Genomic DNA, 16770 nt, shown 5'->3' on the forward strand with positions numbered 1-16770 from the left:
ACCCGCTTAGAGAGAGAAGCTGCGAAGTGGATGCACAGAACATTAACGTAGATACCAGCCCAGGGTCCCAAGCTTCCATCATTCTCTTGAGGGTACGTACCCCACGCAGGGATTCAAGCAGGGAGTTTGCCTTGTACAACTTACACAGGAAATTGTGATGAGAAGTAGGCCACTCTGCTTGTGCTCACCCTACGTGTCCCAGAGAAGTTATGACGTAGCAGATATCAACCCCCTTTCTCTACACATGTGGACCCCCAAAGAAGCGGTGCGCAGTGGGTGTTCTCAGGCCAAGTTCAGTCCTTGTTCTGGGCTGCACCTGCTCTGTGGTTCAAAGGTTCTTTGACTCTGCTCCTTTGGAAGCCTTTCAGACCTGACCCTATCCCTTGGCTGCAGAAGCAAAGAGGCATAGAGGCCTTTCACCCTGAAGGCATGGGCTTGTTTCACATGGAGAATGTGTCCGTCGCCCCTCCTGGGCTAGGGGCGTGTAGGTTGACACCATTTGTTCTGCCAATGGAAATTACAAGTAGGTGTACTCGGTTTGGGCTGCCTGCCGAAACAGTTTGCAGCCGCCAGCCCTCTGAGTACTAGTCCTCAAGTTTGATTCCTAGCTAGGTAAACCCGGACTTCGGAGGCTAGATGGGAGCAAACGTGTTAAGCTTGTGGAGAAAGCCTTTGACCAATGGCAATATGCTTGTGCTTGTGGCAGGGATTAGGCAGGAACTCTCCCACTCGGTTTTTACCTTACGATAAGCTGTGCCTTTGGGCTGAAGCAGGCGACGTGTCTGTATCACATCCTGGGAAGTAGGGCCTGAGGGGAGTCTGCCACCTGATTGGCCTCCTTTATAGGCTGCTGAGAAAATGGGGCACGGCTTACGGAACCCGCTGACAACGAAATGTTTCTATTCAGAAGAGGAGATTTTGCTACCACGCGTCAGCAGCTCCTCTCCCTCACAGTGCTGTTCCTGTGTAGACTAGGGAAAACCACCACGGTTTCCAGGTTTTGAACGGCTCTTTTCCCAGTTGGTATCATCCGTGAAAGAGCTAGAAGGGCTGATCTCAACCAATCGGCCTGCACACCGTGAGTCCTTGGGGTAGGGCAGTCCTGAGTCAGTGTGTCTCCTGAAGAAAGAGAGCCAAGTTTCCTGCCAGAGGAAAGCACAGCGAGGCCTGGTGCTTTCTCTAGGAAATTCAAGTGGGCTTGAAAGGTGAGGCCTAGGCTCTCTTGAGGAAAAGCTCGTGCTTACGGCTATCTTTCTCCCTCTCTCTGTCCCGTTACCTGGGTTCAGCCGTGTGCGAATGCTGAGTGGCAGAGTCTGCCTCTCTGCCAGGCTCAGAAGGCTTCTTCCCTTTAGGGCAATTCTGTTTGTGTCTTACTTCGTGGAGGAGGAATGAGGGTGGCCAGAGATTTTCTGACATGAAATAACTAATGACAGAGCATCTGGAGGAGCTGGTTTCTCGGTGGAAGGAGCCAAAAAGCCGGCATTCCTAAGGTCTCTTTGCGAGCTGCCAGACACTCTGCCGTCATAGGCCTAAGAATTGGCCATTGTGACGGCATGGCAACACTTGGAATCCTAGGACACTGTGGAAGGGCAACTCGCAAACTGGAACGAAGAAGCTTCCAAGCCCAGTGTTCTTTCATGTACCCAAGAGAACGCAAGTGTCTAAGGCTGGTAGCATTGTTGCTGGAGAGCACTGGCATCCTTGTGGGCCTGTCGGCTACTTTCCTGTTTCCGACCCTCTCAGGAAACTCTTCCAAAACGCCGTTGGGACCTGCTTAGAGAGAACAGCTGCGACGTGGATGCACACAACATTAACCTAGATACTATCCCAGGGTCCCAAGCATCCATTTTTCTCTGGAGGGTAAGTACCCCACGCAGGGATTCAAGCAGGGAGTTTGCCTTGTACAACTTACACAGGAAACTGGGAGGAGACGTTGGGTCACTCTGCTTGTGCTCACACTACGTGGCCCGGAGAAGTTATGATGCAGCAGATGGCAACCCCCTTTCTCCACACATGTGCACCCCAAAGAAGCGCTGGGCAGTTGGTGTTCTCAGGCCAAGAGAAGTCCTTGTTCTCGGCTGCACCTGCTCTGTGGTTCAAAGGTTCTTTATCTCTGCTCTTTTGGAAGCCTTTCAGACCTGACCCTATCCTGGGCTGCAGAAGCAAAGAGGCATAGAGGCCTTTCACCCTGAAGGCATGGGCTTGTTTCACAAGGAGAATGTGTCCCTCGCCCCTCCAGGGCTGGAGGCCTGTAAGTTGACACCATTTGTTCTGCCCATGGAAATTACAAGTAGGTGTACTCGGTTTGGGCTGCCTGCTGAAACAGTTTGCAGTCGCCTGCCCTCTGAGTACTAGAACTCAAGTTTGATTCCTTGTTGGTAAACCCGGACTTCGCAGGCTAGATGGGAGCAAACGTGTTAAGCTTGTGGAGAAAGCCTTTGACCAATGGCAATATGCTTGTGCTTGTGGCAGGGATTAGTTAGGAACGCTCCCACTCAGGGTTTTTACCTTACAATCAGCTGTGCCTTTGGGCTGAAGCAGGCGACGTGTCTGTATCACATCCTGGGAAGTAAGGCCTGAGGGGAGTCTGCCACCTGATTGGCCTCCAGTATAGGCAGCTGAGAAAATGGGGCAAGGCTTAGGGAACCCCCTTACAACGAAATGTTTCTATTCAGAAGAGGAGATTTTGCTACCACGCGTCAGCAGCTCCTCTCCCTCAGAGTGCTGTTCCTGTGTAGACTAGGGAAAACCACCACGGTTTCCAGGTTTTGAACGGCTCTTTTCCCAGTTGGTATCATCCGTGAAAGAGCTAGAAGGGCTGATCTCAACCAATCGGCCTGCACACCGTGAGTCCTTGGGGTAGGGCAGTCCTGAGTCAGCGTGTCTCCTAAAGAACGAAAGCCAAGTTTCCTGCCAGAGGAAAGCACAGCGAGGCCTGGTGCTTTCTCTAGGAAATTCAAGTGGGCTTGAAAGGTGAGGCCTAGGCTCTCTTGAGGAAAAGCTCGTGCTTACGGCTATCTTTCTCCCTCTCTCTGTCCCGTACCCTGGGCTCAGGCCTGTGGGAATGCTGAGTGGCTGAGTCTGCCTCTCTGCCAGGCTCAGAAGGCTTCTTCCCTTTAGGGCAATTCTGTTTGTGTCTTACTTCGTGGAGGAGGAATGAGGGTGGCCAGAGATTTTCTGACATGAAATAACTAATGACAGAGCATCTGGAGGAGCTGGAAGGAGCCAAAAAGCCAGCAGTCCTAAGGTGTCTGTGAGAGCTGCCAGGCACTCTGCCGTCCTATGCCTAAGCACTGGCCATTGTGACGACATGGCAACACTTGGAATCCTAGGACACAGTGGAAGTGCGACTCTCAAACGGAATGGAAGAAGCTTCCAAGCCCAGTGTTCTTTCCTGTACCATAGAGAACGCAAAGGTCTGAGGCTTGTAGCCTTTTTCCTGGAGAGCACTGTCACCTCGTGGGGCTGTCGGCTACTTTCCTGTTTCCGACCCTCTCAGGAAACTCTTCCAAAAAGCCATTGGGACCCGCTTAGAGAGAGAAGCTGCGAAGTGGATGCACAGAACATTAACGTAGATACCAGCCCAGGGTCCCAAGCTTCCATCATTCTCTTGAGGGTACGTACCCCACGCAGGGATTCAAGCAGGGAGTTTGCCTTGTACAACTTACACAGGAAATTGTGATGAGAAGTAGGCCACTCTGCTTGTGCTCACCCTACGTGTCCCAGAGAAGTTATGACGTAGCAGATATCAACCCCCTTTCTCTACACATGTGGACCCCCAAAGAAGCGGTGCGCAGTGGGTGTTCTCAGGCCAAGTTCAGTCCTTGTTCTGGGCTGCACCTGCTCTGTGGTTCAAAGGTTCTTTGACTCTGCTCCTTTGGAAGCCTTTCAGACCTGACCCTATCCCTTGGCTGCAGAAGCAAAGAGGCATAGAGGCCTTTCACCCTGAAGGCATGGGCTTGTTTCACATGGAGAATGTGTCCGTCGCCCCTCCTGGGCTAGGGGCGTGTAGGTTGACACCATTTGTTCTGCCAATGGAAATTACAAGTAGGTGTACTCGGTTTGGGCTGCCTGCCGAAACAGTTTGCAGCCGCCAGCCCTCTGAGTACTAGTCCTCAAGTTTGATTCCTAGCTAGGTAAACCCGGACTTCGGAGGCTAGATGGGAGCAAACGTGTTAAGCTTGTGGAGAAAGCCTTTGACCAATGGCAATATGCTTGTGCTTGTGGCAGGGATTAGGCAGGAACTCTCCCACTCGGTTTTTACCTTACGATAAGCTGTGCCTTTGGGCTGAAGCAGGCGACGTGTCTGTATCACATCCTGGGAAGTAGGGCCTGAGGGGAGTCTGCCACCTGATTGGCCTCCTTTATAGGCTGCTGAGAAAATGGGGCACGGCTTACGGAACCCGCTTACAACGAAATGTTTCTATTCAGAAGAGGAGATTTTGCTACCACGCGTCAGCAGCTCCTCTCCCTCACAGTGCTGTTCCTGTGTAGACTAGGGAAAACCACCACGGTTTCCAGGTTTTGAACGGCTCTTTTCCCAGTTGGTATCATCCGTGAAAGAGCTAGAAGGGCTGATCTCAACCAATCGGCCTGCACACCGTGAGTCCTTGGGGTAGGGCAGTCCTGAGTCAGTGTGTCTCCTGAAGAAAGAGAGCCAAGTTTCCTGCCAGAGGAAAGCACAGCGAGGCCTGGTGCTTTCTCTAGGAAATTCAAGTGGGCTTGAAAGGTGAGGCCTAGGCTCTCTTGAGGAAAAGCTCGTGCTTACGGCTATCTTTCTCCCTCTCTCTGTCCCGTTACCTGGGTTCAGCCGTGTGCGAATGCTGAGTGGCAGAGTCTGCCTCTCTGCCAGGCTCAGAAGGCTTCTTCCCTTTAGGGCAATTCTGTTTGTGTCTTACTTCGTGGAGGAGGAATGAGGGTGGCCAGAGATTTTCTGACATGAAATAACTAATGACAGAGCATCTGGAGGAGCTGGTTTCTCGGTGGAAGGAGCCAAAAAGCCGGCATTCCTAAGGTCTCTTTGCGAGCTGCCAGACACTCTGCCGTCATAGGCCTAAGAATTGGCCATTGTGACGGCATGGCAACACTTGGAATCCTAGGACACTGTGGAAGGGCAACTCGCAAACTGGAACGAAGAAGCTTCCAAGCCCAGTGTTCTTTCATGTACCCAAGAGAACGCAAGTGTCTAAGGCTGGTAGCATTGTTGCTGGAGAGCACTGGCATCCTTGTGGGCCTGTCGGCTACTTTCCTGTTTCCGACCCTCTCAGGAAACTCTTCCAAAACGCCGTTGGGACCTGCTTAGAGAGAACAGCTGCGACGTGGATGCACACAACATTAACCTAGATACTATCCCAGGGTCCCAAGCATCCATTTTTCTCTGGAGGGTAAGTACCCCACGCAGGGATTCAAGCAGGGAGTTTGCCTTGTACAACTTACACAGGAAACTGGGAGGAGACGTTGGGTCACTCTGCTTGTGCTCACACTACGTGGCCCGGAGAAGTTATGATGCAGCAGATGGCAACCCCCTTTCTCCACACATGTGCACCCCAAAGAAGCGCTGGGCAGTTGGTGTTCTCAGGCCAAGAGAAGTCCTTGTTCTCGGCTGCACCTGCTCTGTGGTTCAAAGGTTCTTTATCTCTGCTCTTTTGGAAGCCTTTCAGACCTGACCCTATCCTGGGCTGCAGAAGCAAAGAGGCATAGAGGCCTTTCACCCTGAAGGCATGGGCTTGTTTCACAAGGAGAATGTGTCCCTCGCCCCTCCAGGGCTGGAGGCCTGTAAGTTGACACCATTTGTTCTGCCCATGGAAATTACAAGTAGGTGTACTCGGTTTGGGCTGCCTGCTGAAACAGTTTGCAGTCGCCTGCCCTCTGAGTACTAGAACTCAAGTTTGATTCCTTGTTGGTAAACCCGGACTTCGCAGGCTAGATGGGAGCAAACGTGTTAAGCTTGTGGAGAAAGCCTTTGACCAATGGCAATATGCTTGTGCTTGTGGCAGGGATTAGTTAGGAACGCTCCCACTCAGGGTTTTTACCTTACAATCAGCTGTGCCTTTGGGCTGAAGCAGGCGACGTGTCTGTATCACATCCTGGGAAGTAAGGCCTGAGGGGAGTCTGCCACCTGATTGGCCTCCAGTATAGGCAGCTGAGAAAATGGGGCAAGGCTTAGGGAACCCCCTTACAACGAAATGTTTCTATTCAGAAGAGGAGATTTTGCTACCACGCGTCAGCAGCTCCTCTCCCTCAGAGTGCTGTTCCTGTGTAGACTAGGGAAAACCACCACGGTTTCCAGGTTTTGAACGGCTCTTTTCCCAGTTGGTATCATCCGTGAAAGAGCTAGAAGGGCTGATCTCAACCAATCGGCCTGCACACCGTGAGTCCTTGGGGTAGGGCAGTCCTGAGTCAGTGTGTCTCCTAAAGAACGAAAGCCAAGTTTCCTGCCAGAGGAAAGCACAGCGAGGCCTGGTGCTTTCTCTAGGAAATTCAAGTGGGCTTGAAAGGTGAGGCCTAGGCTCTCTTGAGGAAAAGCTCGTGCTTACGGCTATCTTTCTCCCTCTCTCTGTCCCGTACCCTGGGCTCAGGCCTGTGGGAATGCTGAGTGGCTGAGTCTGCCTCTCTGCCAGGCTCAGAAGGCTTCTTCCCTTTAGGGCAATTCTGTTTGTGTCTTACTTCGTGGAGGAGGAATGAGGGTGGCCAGAGATTTTCTGACATGAAATAACTAATGACAGAGCATCTGGAGGAGCTGGAAGGAGCCAAAAAGCCAGCAGTCCTAAGGTGTCTGTGAGAGCTGCCAGGCACTCTGCCGTCCTATGCCTAAGCACTGGCCATTGTGACGACATGGCAACACTTGGAATCCTAGGACACAGTGGAAGTGCGACTCTCAAACGGAATGGAAGAAGCTTCCAAGCCCAGTGTTCTTTCCTGTACCATAGAGAACGCAAAGGTCTGAGGCTTGTAGCCTTTTTCCTGGAGAGCACTGTCACCTCGTGGGGCTGTCGGCTACTTTCCTGTTTCCGACCCTCTCAGGAAACTCTTCCAAAAAGCCATTGGGACCCGCTTAGAGAGAGAAGCTGCGAAGTGGATGCACAGAACATTAACGTAGATACCAGCCCAGGGTCCCAAGCTTCCATCATTCTCTTGAGGGTACGTACCCCATGCAGGGATTCAAGCAGGGAGTTTGCCTTGTACAACTTACACAGGAAATTGTGATGAGAAGTAGGCCACTCTGCTTGTGCTCACCCTACGTGTCCCAGAGAAGTTATGACGTAGCAGATATCAACCCCCTTTCTCTACACATGTGGACCCCCAAAGAAGCGGTGCGCAGTGGGTGTTCTCAGGCCAAGTTCAGTCCTTGTTCTGGGCTGCACCTGCTCTGTGGTTCAAAGGTTCTTTGACTCTGCTCCTTTGGAAGCCTTTCAGACCTGACCCTATCCCTTGGCTGCAGAAGCAAAGAGGCATAGAGGCCTTTCACCCTGAAGGCATGGGCTTGTTTCACATGGAGAATGTGTCCGTCGCCCCTCCTGGGCTAGGGGCGTGTAGGTTGACACCATTTGTTCTGCCAATGGAAATTACAAGTAGGTGTACTCGGTTTGGGCTGCCTGCCGAAACAGTTTGCAGCCGCCAGCCCTCTGAGTACTAGTCCTCAAGTTTGATTCCTAGCTAGGTAAACCCGGACTTCGGAGGCTAGATGGGAGCAAACGTGTTAAGCTTGTGGAGAAAGCCTTTGACCAATGGCAATATGCTTGTGCTTGTGGCAGGGATTAGGCAGGAACTCTCCCACTCGGTTTTTACCTTACGATAAGCTGTGCCTTTGGGCTGAAGCAGGCGACGTGTCTGTATCACATCCTGGGAAGTAGGGCCTGAGGGGAGTCTGCCACCTGATTGGCCTCCTTTATAGGCTGCTGAGAAAATGGGGCACGGCTTACGGAACCCGCTTACAACGAAATGTTTCTATTCAGAAGAGGAGATTTTGCTACCACGCGTCAGCAGCTCCTCTCCCTCACAGTGCTGTTCCTGTGTAGACTAGGGAAAACCACCACGGTTTCCAGGTTTTGAACGGCTCTTTTCCCAGTTGGTATCATCCGTGAAAGAGCTAGAAGGGCTGATCTCAACCAATCGGCCTGCACACCGTGCGTCCTTGGGGTAGGGCAGTCCTGAGTCAGTGTGTCTCCTAAAGAACGAAAGCCAAGTTTCCTGCCAGAGGAAAGCACAGCGAGGCCTGGTGCTTTCTCTAGGAAATTCAAGTGGGCTTGAAAGGTGAGGCCTTGGCTCTATTGAGGAAAAGCTCGTGCTTACGGCTATCTTTCTCCCTCTCTCTGTCCCGTACCCTGGGCTCAGGCGTGTGGGAATGCTGAGTGGCTGAGTCTGCCTCTCTGCCAGGCTCAGAAGGCTTCTTCCCTTTAGGGCAATTCTGTTTGTGTCTTACTTCGTGGAGGAGGAATGAGGGTGGCCAGAGATTTTCTGACATGAAATAACTAATGACAGAGCATCTGGAGGAGCTGGAAGGAGCCAAAAAGCCAGCAGTCCTAAGGTGTCTGTGAGAGCTGCCAGACACTCTGCCGTCCTATGCCTAAGAACTGGCCATTGTGACGACATGGCAACACTTGGAATCCTAGGACACAGTGGAAGTGCGACTCTCAAACGGAATGGAAGAAGCTTCCAAGCCCAGTGTTCTTTCCTGTACCATAGAGAACGCAAAGGTCTGAGGCTTGTAGCCTTTTTCCTGGAGAGCACTGTCACCTCGTGGGGCTGTCGGCTACTTTCCTGTTTCCGACCCTCTCAGGAAACTCTTCCAAAAAGCCATTGGGACCCGCTTAGAGAGAGAAGCTGCGAAGTGGATGCACAGAACATTAACGTAGATACCAGCCCAGGGTCCCAAGCTTCCATCATTCTCTTGAGGGTACGTACCCCACACAGGGATTCAAGCAGGGAGTTTGCCTTGTACAACTTACACAGGAAATTGTGATGAGAAGTAGGCCACTCTGCTTGTGCTCACCCTACGTGTCCCAGAGAAGTTATGACGTAGCAGATATCAACCCCCTTTCTCTACACATGTGGACCCCAAAGAAGCGGTGCGCAGTGGGTGTTCTCAGGCCAAGTTCAGTCCTTGTTCTGGGCTGCACCTGCTCTGTGGTTCAAAGGTTCTTTGACTCTGCTCCTTTGGAAGCCTTTCAGACCTGACCCTATCCCTTGGCTGCAGAAGCAAAGAGGCATAGAGGCCTTTCACCCTGAAGGCATGGGCTTGTTTCACATGGAGAATGTGTCCGTCGCCCCTCCTGGGCTAGGGGCGTGTAGGTTGACACCATTTGTTCTGCCAATGGAAATTACAAGTAGGTGTACTCGGTTTGGGCTGCCTGCCGAAACAGTTTGCAGCCGCCAGCCCTCTGAGTACTAGTCCTCAAGTTTGATTCCTAGCTAGGTAAACCCGGACTTCGGAGGCTAGATGGGAGCAAACGTGTTAAGCTTGTGGAGAAAGCCTTTGACCAATGGCAATATGCTTGTGCTTGTGGCAGGGATTAGGCAGGAACTCTCCCACTCAGGGTTTTTACCTTACGATAAGCTGTGCCTTTGGGCTGAAGCAGGCGACGTGTCTGTATCACATCCTGGGAAGTAGGGCCTGAGGGGAGTCTGCCACCTGATTGGCCTCCTTTATAGGCTGCTGAGAAAGTGGGGCACGGCTTACGGAACCCGCTGACAACGAAATGTTTCTATTCAGAAGAGGAGATTTTGCTACCACGCGTCAGCAGCTCCTCTCCCTCACAGTGCTGTTCCTGTGTAGACTAGGGAAAACCACCACAGTTTCCAGGTTTTGAACGGCTCTTTTCCCAGTTGGTATCATCCGTGAAAGAGCTAGAAGGGCTGATCTCAACCAATCGGCCTGCACACCGTGAGTCCTTGGGGTAGGGCAGTCCTGAGTCAGTGTGTCTCCTGAAGAAAGAGAGCCAAGTTTCCTGCCAGAGGAAAGCACAGCGAGGCCTGGTGCTTTCTCTAGGAAATTCAAGTGGGCTTGAAAGGTGAGGCCTAGGCTCTCTTGAGGAAAAGCTCGTGCTTACGGCTATCTTTCTCCCTCTCTCTGTCCCGTTACCTGGGTTCAGCCGTGTGCGAATGCTGAGTGGCAGAGTCTGCCTCTCTGCCAGGCTCAGAAGGCTTCTTCCCTTTAGGGCAATTCTGTTTGTGTCTTACTTCGTGGAGGAGGAATGAGGGTGGCCAGAGATTTTCTGACATGAAATAACTAATGACAGAGCATCTGGAGGAGCTGGTTTCTCGGTGGAAGGAGCCAAAAAGCCGGCATTCCTAAGGTCTCTTTGCGAGCTGCCAGACACTCTGCCGTCATAGGCCTAAGAATTGGCCATTGTGACGGCATGGCAACACTTGGAATCCTAGGACACTGTGGAAGGGCAACTCGCAAACTGGAACGAAGAAGCTTCCAAGCCCAGTGTTCTTTCATGTACCCAAGAGAACGCAAGTGTCTAAGGCTGGTAGCATTGTTGCTGGAGAGCACTGGCATCCTTGTGGGCCTGTCGGCTACTTTCCTGTTTCCGACCCTCTCAGGAAACTCTTCCAAAACGCCGTTGGGACCTGCTTAGAGAGAACAGCTGCGACGTGGATGCACACAACATTAACCTAGATACTATCCCAGGGTCCCAAGCATCCATTTTTCTCTGGAGGGTAAGTACCCCACGCAGGGATTCAAGCAGGGAGTTTGCCTTGTACAACTTACACAGGAAACTGGGAGGAGACGTTGGGTCACTCTGCTTGTGCTCACACTACGTGGCCCGGAGAAGTTATGATGCAGCAGATGGCAACCCCCTTTCTCCACACATGTGCACCCCAAAGAAGCGCTGGGCAGTTGGTGTTCTCAGGCCAAGAGAAGTCCTTGTTCTCGGCTGCACCTGCTCTGTGGTTCAAAGGTTCTTTATCTCTGCTCTTTTGGAAGCCTTTCAGACCTGACCCTATCCTGGGCTGCAGAAGCAAAGAGGCATAGAGGCCTTTCACCCTGAAGGCATGGGCTTGTTTCACAAGGAGAATGTGTCCCTCGCCCCTCCAGGGCTGGAGGCCTGTAAGTTGACACCATTTGTTCTGCCCATGGAAATTACAAGTAGGTGTACTCGGTTTGGGCTGCCTGCTGAAACAGTTTGCAGTCGCCTGCCCTCTGAGTACTAGAACTCAAGTTTGATTCCTTGTTGGTAAACCCGGACTTCGCAGGCTAGATGGGAGCAAACGTGTTAAGCTTGTGGAGAAAGCCTTTGACCAATGGCAATATGCTTGTGCTTGTGGCAGGGATTAGTTAGGAACGCTCCCACTCAGGGTTTTTACCTTACAATCAGCTGTGCCTTTGGGCTGAAGCAGGCGACGTGTCTGTATCACATCCTGGGAAGTAAGGCCTGAGGGGAGTCTGCCACCTGATTGGCCTCCAGTATAGGCAGCTGAGAAAATGGGGCAAGGCTTAGGGAACCCCCTTACAACGAAATGTTTCTATTCAGAAGAGGAGATTTTGCTACCACGCGTCAGCAGCTCCTCTCCCTCAGAGTGCTGTTCCTGTGTAGACTAGGGAAAACCACCACGGTTTCCAGGTTTTGAACGGCTCTTTTCCCAGTTGGTATCATCCGTGAAAGAGCTAGAAGGGCTGATCTCAACCAATCGGCCTGCACACCGTGAGTCCTTGGGGTAGGGCAGTCCTGAGTCAGTGTGTCTCCTAAAGAACGAAAGCCAAGTTTCCTGCCAGAGGAAAGCACAGCGAGGCCTGGTGCTTTCTCTAGGAAATTCAAGTGGGCTTGAAAGGTGAGGCCTAGGCTCTATTGAGGAAAAGCTCGTGCTTACGGCTATCTTTCTCCCTCTCTCTGTCCCGTACCCTGGGCTCAGGCGTGTGGGAATGCTGAGTGGCTGAGTCTGCCTCTCTGCCAGGCTCAGAAGGCTTCTTCCCTTTAGGGCAATTCTGTTTGTGTCTTACTTCGTGGAGGAGGAATGAGGGTGGCCAGAGATTTTCTGACATGAAATAACTAATGACAGAGCATCTGGAGGAGCTGGAAGGAGCCAAAAAGCCAGCAGTCCTAAGGTGTCTGTGAGAGCTGCCAGGCACTCTGCCGTCCTATGCCTAAGCACTGGCCATTGTGACGACATGGCAACACTTGGAATCCTAGGACACAGTGGAAGTGCGACTCTCAAACGGAATGGAAGAAGCTTCCAAGCCCAGTGTTCTTTCCTGTACCATAGAGAACGCAAAGGTCTGAGGCTTGTAGCCTTTTTCCTGGAGAGCACTGTCACCTCGTGGGGCTGTCGGCTACTTTCCTGTTTCCGACCCTCTCAGGAAACTCTTCCAAAAAGCCATTGGGACCCGCTTAGAGAGAGAAGCTGCGAAGTGGATGCACAGAACATTAACGTAGATACCAGCCCAGGGTCCCAAGCTTCCATCATTCTCTTGAGGGTACGTACCCCACGCAGGGATTCAAGCAGGGAGTTTGCCTTGTACAACTTACACAGGAAATTGTGATGAGAAGTAGGCCACTCTGCTTGTGCTCACCCTACGTGTCCCAGAGAAGTTATGACGTAGCAGATATCAACCCCCTTTCTCTACACATGTGGACCCCCAAAGAAGCGGTGCGCAGTGGGTGTTCTCAGGCCAAGTTCAGTCCTTGTTCTGGGCTGCACCTGCTCTGTGGTTCAAAGGTTCTTTGACTCTGCTCCTTTGGAAGCCTTTCAGACCTGACCCTATCCCTTGGCTGCAGAAGCAAAGAGGCATAGAGGCCTTTCACCCTGAAGGCATGGGCTTGTTTCACATGGAGAATGTGTCCGTCGCCCCTCCTGGGCTAGGGGCGTGTAGGTTGACACCATTTGTTCTGCCAATGGAAATTACAAGTAGGTGTACTCGGTTTGGGCTGCCTGCCGAAACAGTTTGCAGCCGCCAGCCCTCTGAGTACTAGTCCTCAAGTTTGATTCCTAGCTAGGTAAACCCGGACTTCGGAGGCTAGATGGGAGCAAACGTGTTAAGCTTGTGGAGAAAGCCTTTGACCAATGGCAATATGCTTGTGCTTGTGGCAGGGATTAGGCAGGAACTCTCCCACTCGGTTTTTACCTTACGATAAGCTGTGCCTTTGGGCTGAAGCAGGCGACGTGTCTGTATCACATCCTGGGAAGTAGGGCCTGAGGGGAGTCTGCCACCTGATTGGCCTCCTTTATAGGCTGCTGAGAAAATGGGGCACGGCTTACGGAACCCGCTGACAACGAAATGTTTCTATTCAGAAGAGGAGATTTTGCTACCACGCGTCAGCAGCTCCTCTCCCTCACAGTGCTGTTCCTGTGTAGACTAGGGAAAACCACCACGGTTTCCAGGTTTTGAACGGCTCTTTTCCCAGTTGGTATCATCCGTGAAAGAGCTAGAAGGGCTGATCTCAACCAATCGGCCTGCACACCGTGAGTCCTTGGGGTAGGGCAGTCCTGAGTCAGTGTGTCTCCTGAAGAAAGAGAGCCAAGTTTCCTGCCAGAGGAAAGCACAGCGAGGCCTGGTGCTTTCTCTAGGAAATTCAAGTGGGCTTGAAAGGTGAGGCCTAGGCTCTCTTGAGGAAAAGCTCGTGCTTACGGCTATCTTTCTCCCTCTCTCTGTCCCGTTACCTGGGTTCAGCCGTGTGCGAATGCTGAGTGGCAGAGTCTGCCTCTCTGCCAGGCTCAGAAGGCTTCTTCCCTTTAGGGCAATTCTGTTTGTGTCTTACTTCGTGGAGGAGGAATGAGGGTGGCCAGAGATTTTCTGACATGAAATAACTAATGACAGAGCATCTGGAGGAGCTGGTTTCTCGGTGGAAGGAGCCAAAAAGCCGGCATTCCTAAGGTCTCTTTGCGAGCTGCCAGACACTCTGCCGTCATAGGCCTAAGAATTGGCCATTGTGACGGCATGGCAACACTTGGAATCCTAGGACACTGTGGAAGGGCAACTCGCAAACTGGAACGAAGAAGCTTCCAAGCCCAGTGTTCTTTCATGTACCCAAGAGAACGCAAGTGTCTAAGGCTGGTAGCATTGTTGCTGGAGAGCACTGGCATCCTTGTGGGCCTGTCGGCTACTTTCCTGTTTCCGACCCTCTCAGGAAACTCTTCCAAAACGCCGTTGGGACCTGCTTAGAGAGAACAGCTGCGACGTGGATGCACACAACATTAACCTAGATACTATCCCAGGGTCCCAAGCATCCATTTTTCTCTGGAGGGTAAGTACCCCACGCAGGGATTCAAGCAGGGAGTTTGCCTTGTACAACTTACACAGGAAACTGGGAGGAGACGTTGGGTCACTCTGCTTGTGCTCACACTACGTGGCCCGGAGAAGTTATGATGCAGCAGATGGCAACCCCCTTTCTCCACACATGTGCACCCCAAAGAAGCGCTGGGCAGTTGGTGTTCTCAGGCCAAGAGAAGTCCTTGTTCTCGGCTGCACCTGCTCTGTGGTTCAAAGGTTCTTTATCTCTGCTCTTTTGGAAGCCTTTCAGACCTGACCCTATCCTGGGCTGCAGAAGCAAAGAGGCATAGAGGCCTTTCACCCTGAAGGCATGGGCTTGTTTCACAAGGAGAATGTGTCCCTCGCCCCTCCAGGGCTGGAGGCCTGTAAGTTGACACCATTTGTTCTGCCCATGGAAATTACAAGTAGGTGTACTCGGTTTGGGCTGCCTGCTGAAACAGTTTGCAGTCGCCTGCCCTCTGAGTACTAGAACTCAAGTTTGATTCCTTGTTGGTAAACCCGGACTTCGCAGGCTAGATGGGAGCAAACGTGTTAAGCTTGTGGAGAAAGCCTTTGACCAATGGCAATATGCTTGTGCTTGTGGCAGGGATTAGTTAGGAACGCTCCCACTCAGGGTTTTTACCTTACAATCAGCTGTGCCTTTGGGCTGAAGCAGGCGACGTGTCTGTATCACATCCTGGGAAGTAAGGCCTGAGGGGAGTCTGCCACCTGATTGGCCTCCAGTATAGGCAGCTGAGAAAATGGGGCAAGGCTTAGGGAACCCCCTTACAACGAAATGTTTCTATTCAGAAGAGGAGATTTTGCTACCACGCGTCAGCAGCTCCTCTCCCTCAGAGTGCTGTTCCTGTGTAGACTAGGGAAAACCACCACGGTTTCCAGGTTTTGAACGGCTCTTTTCCCAGTTGGTATCATCCGTGAAAGAGCTAGAAGGGCTGATCTCAACCAATCGGCCTGCACACCGTGAGTCCTTGGGGTAGGGCAGTCCTGAGTCAGTGTGTCTCCTAAAGAACGAAAGCCAAGTTTCCTGCCAGAGGAAAGCACAGCGAGGCCTGGTGCTTTCTCTAGGAAATTCAAGTGGGCTTGAAAGGTGAGGCCTAGGCTCTATTGAGGAAAAGCTCGTGCTTACGGCTATCTTTCTCCCTCTCTCTGTCCCGTACCCTGGGCTCAGGCCTGTGGGAATGCTGAGTGGCTGAGTCTGCCTCTCTGCCAGGCTCAGAAGGCTTCTTCCCTTTAGGGCAATTCTGTTTGTGTCTTACTTCGTGGAGGAGGAATGAGGGTGGCCAGAGATTTTCTGACATGAAATAACTAATGACAGAGCATCTGGAGGAGCTGGAAGGAGCCAAAAAGCCAGCAGTCCTAAGGTGTCTGTGAGAGCTGCCAGGCACTCTGCCGTCCTATGCCTAAGCACTGGCCATTGTGACGACATGGCAACACTTGGAATCCTAGGACACAGTGGAAGTGCGACTCTCAAACGGAATGGAAGAAGCTTCCAAGCCCAGTGTTCTTTCCTGTACCATAGAGAACGCAAAGGTCTGAGGCTTGTAGCCTTTTTCCTGGAGAGCACTGTCACCTCGTGGGGCTGTCGGCTACTTTCCTGTTTCCGACCCTCTCAGGAAACTCTTCCAAAAAGCCATTGGGACCCGCTTAGAGAGAGAAGCTGCGAAGTGGATGCACAGAACATTAACGTAGATACCAGCCCAGGGTCCCAAGCTTCCATCATTCTCTTGAGGGTACGTACCCCACGCAGGGATTCAAGCAGGGAGTTTGCCTTGTACAACTTACACAGGAAATTGTGATGAGAAGTAGGCCACTCTGCTTGTGCTCACCCTACGTGTCCCAGAGAAGTTATGACGTAGCAGATATCAACCCCCTTTCTCTACACATGTGGACCCCCAAAGAAGCGGTGCGCAGTGGGTGTTCTCAGGCCAAGTTCAGTCCTTGTTCTGGGCTGCACCTGCTCTGTGGTTCAAAGGTTCTTTGACTCTGCTCCTTTGGAAGCCTTTCAGACCTGACCCTATCCCTTGGCTGCAGAAGCAAAGAGGCATAGAGGCCTTTCACCCTGAAGGCATGGGCTTGTTTCACATGGAGAATGTGTCCGTCGCCCCTCCTGGGCTAGGGGCGTGTAGGTTGACACCATTTGTTCTGCCAATGGAAATTACAAGTAGGTGTACTCGGTTTGGGCTGCCTGCCGAAACAGTTTGCAGCCGCCAGCCCTCTGAGTACTAGTCCTCAAGTTTGATTCCTAGCTAGGTAAACCCGGACTTCGGAGGCTAGATGGGAGCAAACGTGTTAAGCTTGTGGAGAAAGCCTTTGACCAATGGCAATATGCTTGTGCTTGTGGCAGGGATTAGGCAGGAACTCTCCCACTCGGTTTTTACCTTACGATAAGCTGTGCCTTTGGGCTGAAGCAGGCGACGTGTCTGTATCACATCCTGGGAAGTAGGGCCTGAGGGGAGTCTGCCACCTGATTGGCCTCCTTTATAGGCTGCTGAGAAAATGGGGCACGGCTTACGGAACCCGCTTACAACGAAATGTTTCTATTCAGAAGAGGAGAT

This window comes from Eschrichtius robustus, chromosome 14, assembly GCF_028021215.1.
Source record: "Eschrichtius robustus isolate mEscRob2 chromosome 14, mEscRob2.pri, whole genome shotgun sequence".
NCBI classification, from domain to species: domain Eukaryota; kingdom Metazoa; phylum Chordata; class Mammalia; order Artiodactyla; family Eschrichtiidae; genus Eschrichtius; species Eschrichtius robustus.